Here is a 15,556-nt window from a genome sequence, read left to right on the forward strand (position 1 = left end):
TGCTGCTTGTAACTTAAGCATTTTTTTATAATTATGAAATATGAAATATAGATGTACATGGTAAAAAAAATGCAAACACTGTGATGAAAATTAAGTTTCCCTTCTACCCCGAAGGGGCCCCACTCCCCAGATTGTCAGTGGTTCCTGGTGCATTGTACCAAAAGTTTTCCATGTAATTATGTGTATATACAAATATAAATATAAATAAAAATAATTTTTAAAAGTGCAAATGGAAGATACTTTACACATGATCATATTGCCTTTTTTTTTTTTCCTTGAGTTTCCCCCTAGCAACCTGTATAGATTTTCCTCATTCTTTTTGGACTGTGTGGAATTTTATTGTATGGATGATCTAATGTCTTAACTAGTACCCCACACATGACAGACACTTAATAAACATTTGCTTTAAATAATTGATTTCATTGTTCCTCCCACTGATGAAGAAGGGCAGCTGACTGATAACAGACATATTCAGGGGGAAAAAACTAATAAGGAATCAAAATAATAATGAGGTTTAACTCAGCATTACAGACCTTTATCCTTTGGAGTCCCCTTAGTGGTGGGGCTCTGTTTAAAGAAATTCTTCAGCTCTGATCTCAGTAGTAATGAATCTCTCTCTCTCTCTCTCTCATACACACACGCACACGCACACGCACACACACACACACAGAAAGAAATGTCTCTTCTTAGAGAGCTGTTTCAGGCATATGAACACATTTTCAACCAGGTATTTTCTATAAATCTGGCTCACTGACTGAGCCATATATTTGGAAATTTTACATTTTTGTCTGAATTAAGGACTGTTTTTTCTGCTCTGCAGTAAAAGCTCTTTGCTTACTGTAGTTTGGTTGGGGTTGATTGGACACTGAGGTTCCATCGTCTTTTTGCATATCACAAAGGTATTGTTCATACTTAGATCTTTCACTCATTTGTCTCCCATCTTTAATATATTTTGGTATTTGGGGTAGTGTGTAATAACTGGCTTGGCAAATGTAATCAAATAAATTATACTTCAAAAAGAGTACTATCAGCATATAAAATAGTTATAGGAATCTAAGACTCTTCTCATTCTTTGCTGATGGTCCTGTGCTTGACCATCACTCTTTTGGTTCCTAAAATTATTTTGGTAACAGTAGCACACTGTCTCCAAGTTACCTGCATTTCCCCCCTGGGGAGAGCACAGTACTTTGGACTTTGTTGTTGCTTCCAGCCGCAGAACAGAGTGTGAACCACTGCCCATCTCCTTGAATAGGGAAGGCATTAGAGCAAAAGAATGTCACAGTGTCCTCCTTTTGAACCCTGCCTATATATAAACGTGGAGTCCCCCAAAGGAAGGAGCAGCTGCTGGATCAGTGGATGAAATGAAGAGGCTCTTTACATAGACCAGGTGCCTGTGGCTCCCATTGATTTGCTGATCAAAGCTGTCTGAAATGCTGCAGGGCAGGGATTTATCAGTGCCAGTCCTGCGCCTGCAGGTGACAAGCCAGTCCCTTCTGTTTCCTAGATTGGAATTCAAAGGTGATCACCTGGGAAGAATGAGAAATGCTTCTCAGCTCAGAGGAATCTTCTACTGAGCTTTGCTGAAAATTGAAGGGGGTCTCTACTTGTTTGGGGGAACAAAGAGTGCTAGCCAAGATGATAGGAACCTTCACACTTGCATTTTAAAACTCAGGTTTCTATTGACTTAAAATCAGAGGTACTTAGTAATGGGATCCTGTGTAATAGAAAAAAGTCCACCTTAGGAAGTTGGGACTATTATATTACACTTGTTACTGAGAGGATGCTTCATTGAAAGCACTGGACTTGATGACCTCGCTTTGGCTTTGCTGAGCCCAAATCCCACTTCTGATCTTCAGGGTCCTAACTTTTCCATGTCTACACTTCTTGGTAGTACACTGTACAGCACAAACATATATAGTTGACATAAAATATTTTCAGTTATTTATAAGCAAAATGTTATTTTAATTTTACATAATACTAGCTGGTCTCTTCCATGTTACTTAGGAGAGAGAGAATTATTAACCATCGTTAAATAAATTCTAGCAGCTACTCACCCTGAACCAGTGGTTCTCAACTCTGGCTGCTCCTTAGAATTACTGGGGGAGCTTTTGAAAATGCTGCTACTCTGGGGCTACTCATCTCCCCCCCAACTCACACCCCTCCCATAAATTCCAATTTAACTGGTCTGGCTGGGAACTGAGGACCCATAGTCCTCTAAATGATGCTAATGTGCAGCCACTGGGTTTGAATCATGCTGTGTGGCTCAGGTGAGAAGCAGCTCAATCTAAAATCAGAAGGGCAGTTCAGAGCATGTACCACTGGAATTATTGATTTTGGGACTCACGTTTAACATCTCTGTTGGCTTTCTCTGTTTAGAGAACCTTAATGCGTGGTGAGGGGACCTCCCTCCTGTGCCTCAGGGTCAGCTGCTCTAAGTACCCCTCCCACATCTCTCTGCCCCAGTTGATTCAGCATATGTCACTGGTCTATGTTTAGTTATAGCTTCCCAAATGTACACTCCCAATTTGATGAAAATGCACCCAAGCTGACAGAAACGTCTTTATATATATAGAGAGAGACACAGAAAGAAAGAAAGAACGACAGAGGCTTCCAATTCTGGGACAGTGGACCTACTTTCCCAATCGGCATTATAAATTGTGTTGTCTTTTACATTCTTTCAAGGACTTTTGTAATGATTTTTTTATATAAAACTCATTCTTGACTCTACACTTTTATCTTGAAGATTAACATCCTTTTTTTTCTCTTTTGCTTATAAACCACTGAGTGAATGATTTTATTTGTTCTTCAACTGTTCTCTAAGCATAGCTGTCAGCCTATACAATTGTAAAAATGTCCCATAAACAGGATGCAGTTCATACATTTTGTCTACCCACATCACTTTGTTATATCCTCATTTGCTTCAAATACCCTAATGTAATTTGGTTAACTGTAAGAGAGAGTTATGCCAGGGAAGTTTTATGATAGCCTGTCCTTCGATTAAAGCCTTTGGAATACATTTTACCTCTGAAATATGCTGCTTAAAGAAAATAAACATTTATCCGTATTCAGAAAAATAGGCGTACAGCAAAGTTAGTAGGATTACAGCCTCCAGACTGACAGTTTTGGAATGTAAATTCAGAATTAAAACTCTATAAAAGCTGTATCGCTATGCAAATGATGGAGAAAAAAGGACTATTAAATTATAAGCAAAATCTGCTCTAATTTCATAGAGCATTCTTGCCTGGGGCAATGAGATTTTATATTTTAAAAGCTCAATTCTGTTGGTGTTTCCAGAGCATTTCCCTAAGATTGTTAAATAGAGTCTACCCAAAATAATCCGAAGTATTTCTAAGAGGGGTCATGGCCATCACACAGAAAGTATTTAAGGAAAAGTTATATACTATCAATGTAGACTCTGTTTTCATTCTTCCTGCCATGGAATTTCATATGCATATTGAGGTAATAGAATAAAGAGGTAAAGAGGTGCACTTTGGAGGCTGACCGGAGTCAGACTGTAGTTCTACCACTTCTCAGCTGTGAGACTTTGGCAAACTATTTTTTAACCTCTCTTAATTCCAATTTTTTCACCTCTACCTTGAGTATTAATAATGTGGATCTCATAGAATTGGGAGGATTAAATTACTTAATATACATAACATGGATCTCATATAGTTGGGAAGATTAAATTAGTTAATATACATCAAACATTTGGCATAGTGCCTGATAGAAAATAAATGCTCGACAAATAGTTATTATTTAAGTAAATATTATAATTATTAATAGTAAAAGCAGATTGATTTTTTTAAACTTTCTTTTATTTTTTAGATGTATTTATTTATTTTAGAGGGGGCGGAGGGGCAGAGGGAGAGGGGTTCTTAAGCAGACTCCACACTGAGTGCAGAGCCCGACGTGGGGCTCAATCTCATGACCATGCGATCATGACCTGAGCTGAAACCAAGAGTTGGCTGCTTAACCAATTCCCCACCCAGGTGACCCTAGATTGATTCTCTTGATTCCACTGAGGAATGAAGAATAACGTTTCACCAAGAAAAAATAAAACTCAGACTCTGGACCAAGATGGTGACAGAGGAGGCTCCTGAATTCCCTCCTCCCATGGATACAGTGACTAATGTAGGTACATGTGGAGCAATTGCCTCTGAAAGAAATCTGGAAACTGGTTGAGTGACTCCTAGATACCAGGTAACTGAAAAACTCCTTACGTCAAATTGGGTAATAAAGGCTGAAGCACACTGTTGTCATAAATCCTACCACTGACACAGCATATACAGTAATGGAGAGGAAACATCCAACTCCCACCACCTCCCTGAGGCAGGAAGGGTTTGGATCACATATCTAGCACTTCAACTTTTAAGGCTACCAATGCAGAGGGACAGGTCCCCAAATCACAGAGCTCTGAAAGTCAACAGGACTTGCACTGATGAGTCCCATAGGACTATAGCAAACAAAGAAGCAGTTGTTAACAGGGAGCAAACACTTGCATCTGGCTAGCCCCCCAGGGCTTAGCACAGAGGGAGCAGATAAAAATGCCCATCTCCCAGTCTTTCCCTGAAAGGAGTTTGATTGCATACTTTACAACTGCTGCCTGAGGGTTTGGCTTATAATTAGCATGGTACTGACTGAGCTCCTTCCTTGAGCCCAAAAGAGCCTGGTGGGCACTTCCTCTCCCTTGGTCCAGCCAAAAAACCAAGTTGCCAGTATCTTTCTGGATTGTCCACACCTCTGGCTCCCCAACTTTTATGACTGCTACCTGAGGAATGGGCCCCTAATCACCCAGCTCTGATAACCAATGGTGCTTGCATTTATGAGTCCCACAGGACTATAGCAAACAAAGAAGTAGCTTTTAAATGGGTGTAGGAGCACCCCCTATGGCTCTACACCTAGGCTCAGTGCAGAGGGCAAAGGCAAAAATGTCCATATCCCAGTTTCCTCCTAGAACAGGTTTGACTGCATAGTTTCCCAGCTGCTGCCTGAGGGTCTGGCTTCTGGTCATCCAGCATCTGGGTGCTGACTGTGATCCTCCCCTTTGGGACACTGATGAGTCTTGGTACATACTCAATTACTGGGAGCCACTAAGAAAACAGATGGTGGCTTGGACAATCACAGAAGTTTGAGAGGCAAATAGGAGCTCAGGCTGGGCTGATCGACAAAGTTCATTTCCTGCAGGAGACCAATCTGTCAAGACTGGGAGAGATGACTGTTTAATGTACAACACAGAGGGTCAAGGAAAAGGAAGAAATGGGAATATGTTCCAAATAAAAGAACAAGGTAAATCTCCAGAAACCTTAATGAAATGGAGATAAGTGATTTACAGAATAGAGAATTCAAAATAATGGTAACAAACGCACTTACCGAAGTCAGGAACGCAACGAGTGAACAAAGATAGAAATGTGGCAGAGATAGAAAATATAAAAAACAAAAATAAGTAAAATGAGTTTTATTTTAAATAAAACATAAATAAATAACAAACAAAAATAAATAAATGAATAAATTAAAAGTACCAAGCAGAAATAAAAAAGATGAAGAATACAATAATTGAAGTGAAAATTGAATAGAGAGGTTCAATAGCAACTTAGATCAAGTGGAGGGAAGGGTGTGATATTCTTTTTTCAGGTAATCTTTACTCCATGAACTGCACTCTTTTTACTCCACATGTGACAATACTGTCTATTAAGGATTATATGCGTTATGCCCTGACATTATGACTCAGGTATTTCTGTTTTCTTAAGTGTTACTCCCTATTTTTAGTATATTAATCAGATAGCAAATAATTGGCCAGATATTTAAATTTGAACTTAGAGATTTATCTGTAAACCCCACCAAAATACTTATAGCAGTGTTGCTGATGATCATTAGTTGCATATAACCTGATCCATGGAAACGGAGGAACAAGAAAGAAGAAAAGGAATGCCGTTCACATTTTAAATATTAGTCCCACCTTAGAAATCAGACATCTTGGGTCAAATAGATTTAGATTATAGTGGTATGCTATAGTACAGAGGAGACTTCTGGCCAAATATGGCAGATTAAACACATGGGTTTACCTTTGCTCCTTCATAAAACTGTTCCATATGACAGCAAAACAATGAAGAAGGCATAAATGCACAAGAACAGAAGGGGAGAGGAAATGACAGAAGAAAAGAGATGTCAACAAAAATTTGAGAGCTGGAAATTGCATGAACTGATGCTAACAGTCATAGCATACTGGTCTTGGCAGAAAAGCCTTCAGAGAGGACAGGGGCCAGTTCATATTGGCTGCAGAACAACAGAAAGACTGTATGCAGGAGCTGGGGCCACAAAGAAGCCCTGAATGGCTAGTTCACAATCTTCACAGGAGCAGTCAGACCCCCTGGTCCCCTCTGCAACACGCACAACTAAGCATCTCACCCTCTCTGTCCCTCTCCCTCCACCTTTCCCTTCTCCCTCTCCCCATCTCTCTCTTTCTCTTTACTCTGGGATGAAGAAGAAGTCATTTAGCTTTTCATGGGTCTACAGAGCTGGCCTGGGCATACATGCGTGATATATACATATATACAAATGGATAATATGTTGCCTCAGAGTTGGCAGTTTGGTGCAAATTTTGTTTAGTGTGGGGTATTCCATTTCCAAAACTCCGAAGCCAGAATGGCATGGAATTGTGACACAAAATGTCCCTGTCTTGCTTGAATCCAGGACACTGAAATTACAGGTGAGGGAGGGGATTCTGATTAATATTTAATTGATAGTTGTCATTGAAATAGAAAATGAGCATGTTAAAAAAATCAGTAGCTACTCATGGATCTGTTTGATACAATAAATCAGTAAATGAATTTACATTCTAATTAAGGAGGTCCAATCACCTTGACCTCTTATAAACCTCCTGGGGCTTAGTATTGGAAAGGACTTCAATATTAAATATCTTTGATGGTCTTTGATGTATGTGGTTGTGGGTAGCACTTGATTATTTATATTATTTATAGTATTATTATTTCCACATGGTTTAAATCAGGGTAGTGATTTGAATCTAAACTATTCAATATATCATTTCTAACAGAGGTTTTTCCGAAGGTATAGATATTTTTAACCTTTGGCAAAGGCTTTGATATTTAATTATCAAACATGATTGAAGAGTAATATATTACTTGATTTAAGAGTATAGCTATTTGGAAGAAATGGAGAATTATGAAGAGTAGATCAATAGCTTGCCAGGTCCTGAATGCAGGTTTAATGTAGTAATTTGGGGGAAAAAAAAACTTTATTGATTGATTTCTACTTTTTTTTTATGTTCAGTTGCTATATGAAAAAGCAACTTATCCAAATGCAGTATCAAGACAATTAATGTCATTAAGTAAAATATTTTTTTTAACAGGCTTATTCAGGAAGCCAGAGAATTAAAACTACAAAGGCTTGGTTTTGGCAGTGTAATTAACTGTAATGCTCAGAAATTCACAGGTCTGACTCATTTATACCTAGGTTGACATTAATTTGCTTTAAAAAGGAATACCCATCTGTGATTGTTGCATTGGTAAAATGTCATAAAACCTTGAAGGTGCCTCAGAACCTTTCAAATGAAATTGATGACTATAAAACTTTTACTTTTCTTTAAAATAATCCCTGGGATTTTAGAGCACATGATGTAACATACATATCTTCTGTTTGTAAAAAGAGAATTATTCCTACCAAAACGAACTCTCTGTTCATCTTGTGGTTATATTTGAGATGGGTCCTGGATCAGGATTGGGGCCATTTACTTCTCTACCTGTGGCTGAATAGAAGTGATGCTTTTCCCATCCAGGAGAGCTGCCTCACTTTGAGCTGCTGGACCTCCGTAGGGTCATTTATGTTTCTGTCCATGACAGAAGTAGTGGGGTTTTTCCTCAGGTCGGCTGTGAAGTATAGACTTTTGGCATGAGGACTGGCAGCAAAATAACAACATTACACCCTCTCGGCATCAAATCAATACATTTCTCTTCACCAACCAGGTGTTGGAGGAAACTGGTCCAGTGACTCTAGAAAGAGGTATGAATAAAAGGAATGGGAGCTGATAGTGTCATTGTAGGCCATATAATGGAACAGTCCCTCAATATTATGCTTCACACTTCTCACAATTCAATATAAAATCTGCCAGGCACTGTTGTAAATTTCTAAGTTTTATATACTTAAAAACTTATAAATGTTTAATATACTTATAAAATATATATATAATTTAGTCTTTATAGTATTCTCTGTGGTGGATACTAATGTTATTCTCTTTTACAGATAAGGAAACCAAAACAGAGAGAAGTTAGTGTAGACATTCAAGGCTAAGCAAGCCCAGACAAAAATTCCATGGATTCAGTGAAATGTGAAGGATATGTGGTTATCATTAATCCCCCAAATAGATAAGTAGCATCATCTAGGCCAATTTTGTCAGTATCAAAACTGGAGGTTGGGCAGGTTTTCATGCTGAAGTAACTTGGCAGCAGACAGCAGGCCCATTGAGCAAACAGGGATTTTTAGGAAGATAAAGTAATATTCAGCCAAGACCTAGGTGGAAGGACTAACTTGGCAGCTGAACCTTGAATATTGGTAACACTGGAGAGCAAGGCCAAGGCCACTGGGTCTGGGGCTCCTGGAGAGCATCTATGTTGGGCTGTTATGACAGAGATTGGGACATGAAAGGACAGCTCTTACTGGGTAAGGCAGGATCTTAATAAAGGACACGGGTTCCAAGCCCACAGATCAGTCTACACAGCAGTAAGACTGACTTTTGATTAGATTCTTGGCGGACCTTAAATCTCATCCTGGGTAGCAAATGGATTGGTTTAAGAGGGATAATATAATAATTGAATATTTGAATGAATGAATGAATGAATGAAGGTCATCTTGGTGAGGCTAAGCAAATAGAGCTATATGAATTGGAGATATTTAGGGGCAGACAGACAGACATATCATTGTTACATAGTGGGTTTTTTTTTTTGTGATAATGGATTTATTCTTGAGCAAACCCTCTTATAGCTTCAGAGAAATAGTGACTGCCTCATGATTAAACTGGGGTGTTGTCTTCTCAACTCTTTTCAACTGGACAGCATTTTATTGTATTATAGATGCTAAAAGGCAACATTTAAAGTAGAAGAAAAACCTTGAGATAACCATAAGTTATATTTGTTTATGTGGCATGCGCATCCTTTACCAAAGTTGTTTTTGAGGTAATTCTTTTTATGTATTTGGTAGTTTAGTATTCAACCTTTGTAATGATTGAAGAAGACAGCTGATAATGGGGAAAAAGGAATGAATTTGCTTAATCCACATCTCCTTGCCTTGAAAAACACGTATTTTGCATGAGTTGACTGTAGATAAAGATGTATTATGTTAGGTCTGCTATTTGCTTTCCCTAGATTCCTCTTATTATCCTGGTGAGTGTAAGCATCCCTATTTAATACACAAATAGAAAAAGCAAGGTATATGTTGACATTTGGGTGTAGATGGATCAAGTTGGATGTAGAATTGCTAAATTCTTCCCTGAACTCCTTGTCATCAAGTGTTTCTTTCCCGCCTGTGCTTATTTTTACATGTATAATCCAAACTCTTATATTTGTCTTGATATGATAAGGTTTTCCAGTGATAATCTCTATATTTTCTAGACTATATTTTAACTAAGATCTTAGCCTTTGACTTTTTTTTATAGTTGTTTTGGCAATATTTGTGTAATTAATTCATACTTGGTATAGAACCAACTTTGAATCTGACTTGTAAATCAGATTGGAGCTGCTTAAAAATTATCTGAGTGATTTTGAGCCAATCTGAGTTATGTTTATATGAATTTATTTTAGCTAGTATATGCTTTTCTTTTTGTTTTTGCCTTGGACCTAAGCCAGACTAACTGTATGGAGTGTCATTGAGAAGGCATGAGGATAATTGCTGGTTTAAAAATATAACTGCTGTGGATTTAACTGACATACAACCCTGAGATGTAGGCGGAAGGTAGCAAGCTGAAGGGTGATTAATGAAGTGGACTGTGCAGGTTCTTTCTGAAAAACTTTGCTCCTTGTGCTCATGAACAGACATGGCAAACGAACACACAAATGCTGCTCGTAGCCACAGCCACACTGGTTTTCTGAGGCTAGGGTTGGAGAACTCTGTGTAAGGACAAATACTAGTGTTTTTTTTTTTTTTTTAAGATTTATTTATTTATTTGAGAGAGCGAGAATGAGAGAGAGAGAGTACATGAGAGGGGGGAGGGTCAGAGGGAGAAGCAGACTCCCTGCCGAGCAGGGAGCCCGATGCGGGACTCGATCCAGGGACTCCAGGATCATGACCTGAGCCGAAGGCAGTCGCTTAACCAACTGAGCCACCTAGGCGCCCCCTAAGTACTAGTTTGTACTTGCTTCCTCAAAGGGGTGCCAGTGCCATCTCTTGAAAAGATTTTAGACTGTTCTTGTCTTGGTCCCAGATCACTTGGGTTGCCTTTATACCTCAAATCACCCCACTCCTTGCCCTGTTCAGATTCTGGTGTCTTATCTGCTATTTCCGAGTTCATCCATAGTCACATCTCTAATTTGACCCCTGCTGCATAACTCTTGCCCTGGTGACGCCAGGTTTCGGCTTTGTTTTCCTGGCCCAAGGTTGTTACCATTAGCCTCTCTCCTCCTATGTGACCCAAATTGGCTGTAACTTATTATTTATGGTGTTTTATTTCCCCAGTTCACTCGCTAATAAAATGGAGCTGGACACAACTGTTGTAAAGCATTGGCTAGTACCTTGGGGATTGCCTTTCTTTTAAGCAGTCTCAGATTTCACTGAAAATTTTTGTTGAAAATTCATGTGATTGTCTGTGTATGTACCATGTAGAGAGCTAAAGTGAAAGTTGAAAATAGGGCTTCTCGGTTATAGACAGTGTGGGACAAAATGCAACCTCAAATGTATGCATCCTCTTTGATGATGACAATGAACCCTTGCTACCACCCCTTTTCGCGGGGAGAAAGCTGAGGTCCATGATGTTTGTGTCCTCGTTGTTATGTGGTACATCAACCGGGTTGGGAAGACATCTCGGTCTCTGAGCTCTCGTGTCTCTTGATCACCAAAACTACAGGTTGAAATATGAAATACTTGGTCTAGCCAACCACTTGGGGTCAAGAAGATAAAAATCAAGTCCAACTATGTAGGCAAACATTTGAGTACTAACCTGTGAAACACAAGCATTATCAGTGATTACCTGTTAAACATGTTTCTGTGTAAGAAAAAAAAATATTTTTTTCATGTAATTTGTAGCCAGCTAACTCTGTTGTCTTTTTAAAAAACAGCCCTATTGAATGCATCCTGCTGTTTTACAGGGAACTCCCTCTCTCAAAGGCAAAAATATTTTTTTTATTATCTATGTTTTAACATACCGTGATATGAAAATAGTATTTCCTCTCTCAAAGTAAATTTCATTTTACAAATATGTGTTTATCCAAATGGAAAGAAACCTGTATGTTAAGTCAAAATATTCTGAATATTTATGGTAAGAACTGTGTGGCTAGGGGACTATAAGATTAACTGGATTTGAGATAGAATTCTTCCTTCTCATTTGTTGTTTCAGAATTAATAGGTTTTGTTGATTTTTATCCTCCTTCTGATCACAGTGACTTGTGTATGTATATCTGCTGCTCTGCTAACATTATGTCTACCTCTGTACAGTAAACCTTTGCTTCCTGGAAACCAATGGATTTAAATTTTGATTAAAAGAAAACACATCGAATTTAATGCCACCTGCCCGAAACAGGAACAACAGAGAAAATAAAAGCTCCTACCACACTTTGATCATGCTGAGAAGGAGAAAAAGGAATGAAACCAATTTTGCTTCCTCTGGAGGCAGAGATAACAGGCAGCACACTTCATTTATTTTTTTAAAGATTTATTTATTCATTTTGAGAGAGAGAGAGAGAGACAGAGAGACAGAGAGCGTGCATGCCTGAGCGAGCACCTGTAGGAGCAGGGGGAGGGGCAGAGGGAGTGGGAGGGGAGAATCCCAGGCAGACTCCCTGCTGAGCATGGAGCCCCATGCAGGGCTTGACCTCATGACCCTGAGATCCTGACCTTAGTCAAAATCAAGAGTCAGCCACTTAACCAACTGAACGACACAGGCACCCCAACAGGCAGCGCACCTTAAAAGAAGTAAACAAGGACACTCAGTGGCTAGGTTGAGATATAAGCACTTGAGTTTCCACGTGGATTTCTTAGTTGACTTGAGGGAAAGTTATTACCTTCTCTTAGCTTCAGTTTTCCCATTTGTAAAATGGGCATAATAACAGTACCTAACTCCTAGATTGTTGTGAAAGTTTTCAGTGTCATGAGCACATCTGGCCCACAGTCGGTGAAACTGATTTATTATTTACTATTCTAGAGGGAACTGAGGGGGAGGTCTCCCTGGCTGACACCTCCTGGGATGGGCAGAAGTGGATTTCAGGGTGTATCAGGGAAGCTGATACAGGAATGGCATTAGGGAGATTAATAGCACATGCTCCCTTCTTTGGAGACAAGCAAGCAGGATGAGGTTTGCTTTCTCAGTTATGGCAACTCATAAAATACTGTAGTAAACTTAGAGGATTCCGAGGGCCAGCTTAGAGGTTGTGTGATTACTCGGCTCCTTGAGACTGTCCTGTTCCTGGTGGTTATATACCAGGCCAAAAGGTGAGAGGGAGCATCATAGATCCCATAGAGGCCTCTCTCAATTTGCGAAGTATTAAATTTCTGTAAATGTTTATTTGCCAGTTTGCATATATATATATATATATATATATATATATATATATATATATATGTGTGTGTGTGTGTGTGTGTGTGTGTGTATAAACTAATCAAAAATGATAGCCTAATTCCATCATCCTGCTCTGAATATATGTAAGCAATTCACATATATTTTTCTGGGTTTAGGCTTAGTATTTTGGTGTGAGTATTCTATTTAAAAATTAGGCTGACAAATTGGAAACCAGCCTATCAAGCTAAGCTGAAAACACACCTCAGTTGTTTTTAGACTTGGGTTTCTCATGATCACAAGCAGTTATCTGTTGTTTGAATAGACCAGGTATTGTACTCTTCTAAGTTTTTACAACCGTTGGATGAGATGGGGGTTCTTTTTCCCTCTTGACAGAGGAGAACACTGAAGCAGGGGAAGATCCAGTAGCTCAAACTCACACTGTTTTTGAGCAGCAGAGCTGGGATTGAAACCTAGGCCGTTAAGCTGTAGAAGCCATGCACTCACCCACCACATCTATGGCCTCTCAACTTACAGGCTTTTGAGAACAGATGGATCTTCTCATCAGAACATATTACAGTCAAATCATGTTCTTTATTTGCCTGGCTTTCACAACGCTACTAGCTTTTGAAAAGCCTCTGCTTGATCTCCTCATTTGGCCCAAGCTGGAGCAAGCAGGTAGTTCCCATTATCTGTCCCTGGGATGTTGGGTGGAGCCCGTACAAGGCAGCAGCAACGGAGCAGGGAACACTCCACTTGTAAAAGGCAGGTGGAGGAATAGGGGAGCAAATGCTTTAAGCACCTCCAGAGGTGCTTCTGAACTCCAGTTCACCTAAACAGAAGGTGAAAACTTAAGTGGACAGAAATAGGACTAGGAATTAAAATGGGGAAGGGCAGTAAGAGCAGGGTAAAAATAAAGACATCAGGAGGAAGGACCATCCTATGGGAGAAAAGTGAAGCTAAGCAGTGGCCTTGATTTTTGGAGAGGACCCAACTTTTTTCTGGCTGTAGTGGAAGTCACCCTAGTTATGTCTTCATTTTTAGAGAAGAATATCTATTACACAGTGCTTAAACATACTCTAGAGCAATGATTCTCAGTCAGGAGGGATTTTGCCCACCAGAGGACATTGATAATGCCTGGAGACATTTTGGGTTGTCACAACTTGGGGCTGGGTGCTACTGTCATTGAGTAGGTAGGGGCCAGGGATACTATTGAATATCCAGCAGTGCACAAGGCAACCCTTCACAACAAAGAACTAGCTCAAAATGTTAATAGTGCCAATTTTGAGAAAGTCTACTCTGGAGCCAGACTGCCAGGGTTCAAGTCTTGACTCTGCCCTTTACTATTTCTGTGACCTTGGGAAAGGTGCTTAGCCTCTGTGCATCAGTTTTTTCATCTGTAAAATGAACTGAAGATCCAATTTAATTTAAAATAAGATGCTGTCCAGTGTAAGGTACACCTTCATTTTATGGAAAATAAATCAATGCCAAATAAGTCATTCTATAGATTGTACAATGTATCTGTTTCAGATATATTAAAATGTGGAAATAAGTATGTCTTAGAATTGATAATATATGTTAATAGGGACTTTAGAAAGATTAAATGAATGTGTGTTCTTAGACGGTTCATAGCTCATACATGGTAGGTACTATATGAGCTTTAGGAGCAATGGGGAACGAAGAAAGGAGGTTTCCTTTTCCTTCCCTCTCTTTCCCTCTTTGGTGTTAATGAACCTAAAAGAGCCAGTACCCTGGGGGCTTTATCTATAACATAGCACACATTCTGGATCATGGTTATCAGCTCCAAGTGGAGCAGAAATGAGGGAGCCAAATATGAAGCCCAAGAGAGTCCAGGCACTTGATGGTCAAGGGTGTGATAGGAAAGGGGGCTAGACTCATTCCTCACATGAGAGGGCATGAAGCCTTATTTAGAAAGTTCCAGTGGCATGTTTTGATATTAGAGAATGTCCAAGGATCTGTGTGTTCTCTGACAATGATTTGATCAAATGACTGATCACCAGTGTGTAGAAATAGCCATAATGGCCAAATTACTTAGTTATAATTAGAAACTGACATTTGGGTAACCAATTAAGAGGACTTAGGCCACATATTTTTAGAAGTTTATATCTTTGACTGGCTCATTTTCCCATTTCTTGGTGGTGATAACCATGTTTTCATATTTCAGTGGTTAGGTCAGTGGAATTCTGAGTGAGAGAGTTATATAGTTTGTAGGTGCAAAGTGCTAAAAATGGGAAATTCATGTGGGACTTCTAAAGAATGAAAGGCTCTCAAGCAATTATTTATCAGGATCTGTAGTTTCTGTGCTAGAGTCTTGCATCCTTTGTACCCCAACCATTGCAAGTGAAGAATCTAAGAGATAGAGCACAAGAGAACTGTCAGTTGAATCAACTCATTCATTCACTCACTCATTTACTTATAAGACATTTGTTGTGCACCTACTATGTAATAGTCACTGGAGTTACAGGGATGAGTAAGAGTTCAGGGTGTTTATTAAAAATTCACATATCTGTGTTTTGTCCTTCTTTAAAATTTATTTTTCATTAAAATGGTGGTAGGAATCCCTAGCTGTTGCTAAGTTTTATATTGCTTGCAATATAATGTTGCTAAACCCCTTAGGAACAGCTGTGTGTTTCTTGAGTAGAGACTGATAAACTGACTAGAATCACTACAACTCCTTGCCATGTAAGAATGCAAGAGTAATTCTGTCAGTCAGGGTTCAACTGGAAAAGTGGACCCCATAGGAGATATATATTAGATTGTGATTGCTAGTGACAGTCTTACTCAATACGAGGGGCTGCCAGGTAAGACCCAGATCTGCAGGGA

The 15,556-nt window shown here is 39.2% G+C and overlaps 1 protein-coding gene across 6 annotated transcripts in view; it reads left to right on the plus strand.

The window, feature by feature from the left end:
* The window catches only part of PDE1C (phosphodiesterase 1C), a 489,759-nt gene that overhangs the window by 343,535 nt on the left and 130,668 nt on the right, over nucleotides 1–15,556 (plus strand). The gene's annotated exons all lie outside the window — the stretch shown is intronic.

Source organism: Phoca vitulina, unplaced genomic scaffold, assembly GCF_004348235.1.
Source record: "Phoca vitulina isolate PV1807 unplaced genomic scaffold, GSC_HSeal_1.0 scaffold4, whole genome shotgun sequence".
Lineage (NCBI taxonomy): Eukaryota > Metazoa > Chordata > Mammalia > Carnivora > Phocidae > Phoca > Phoca vitulina.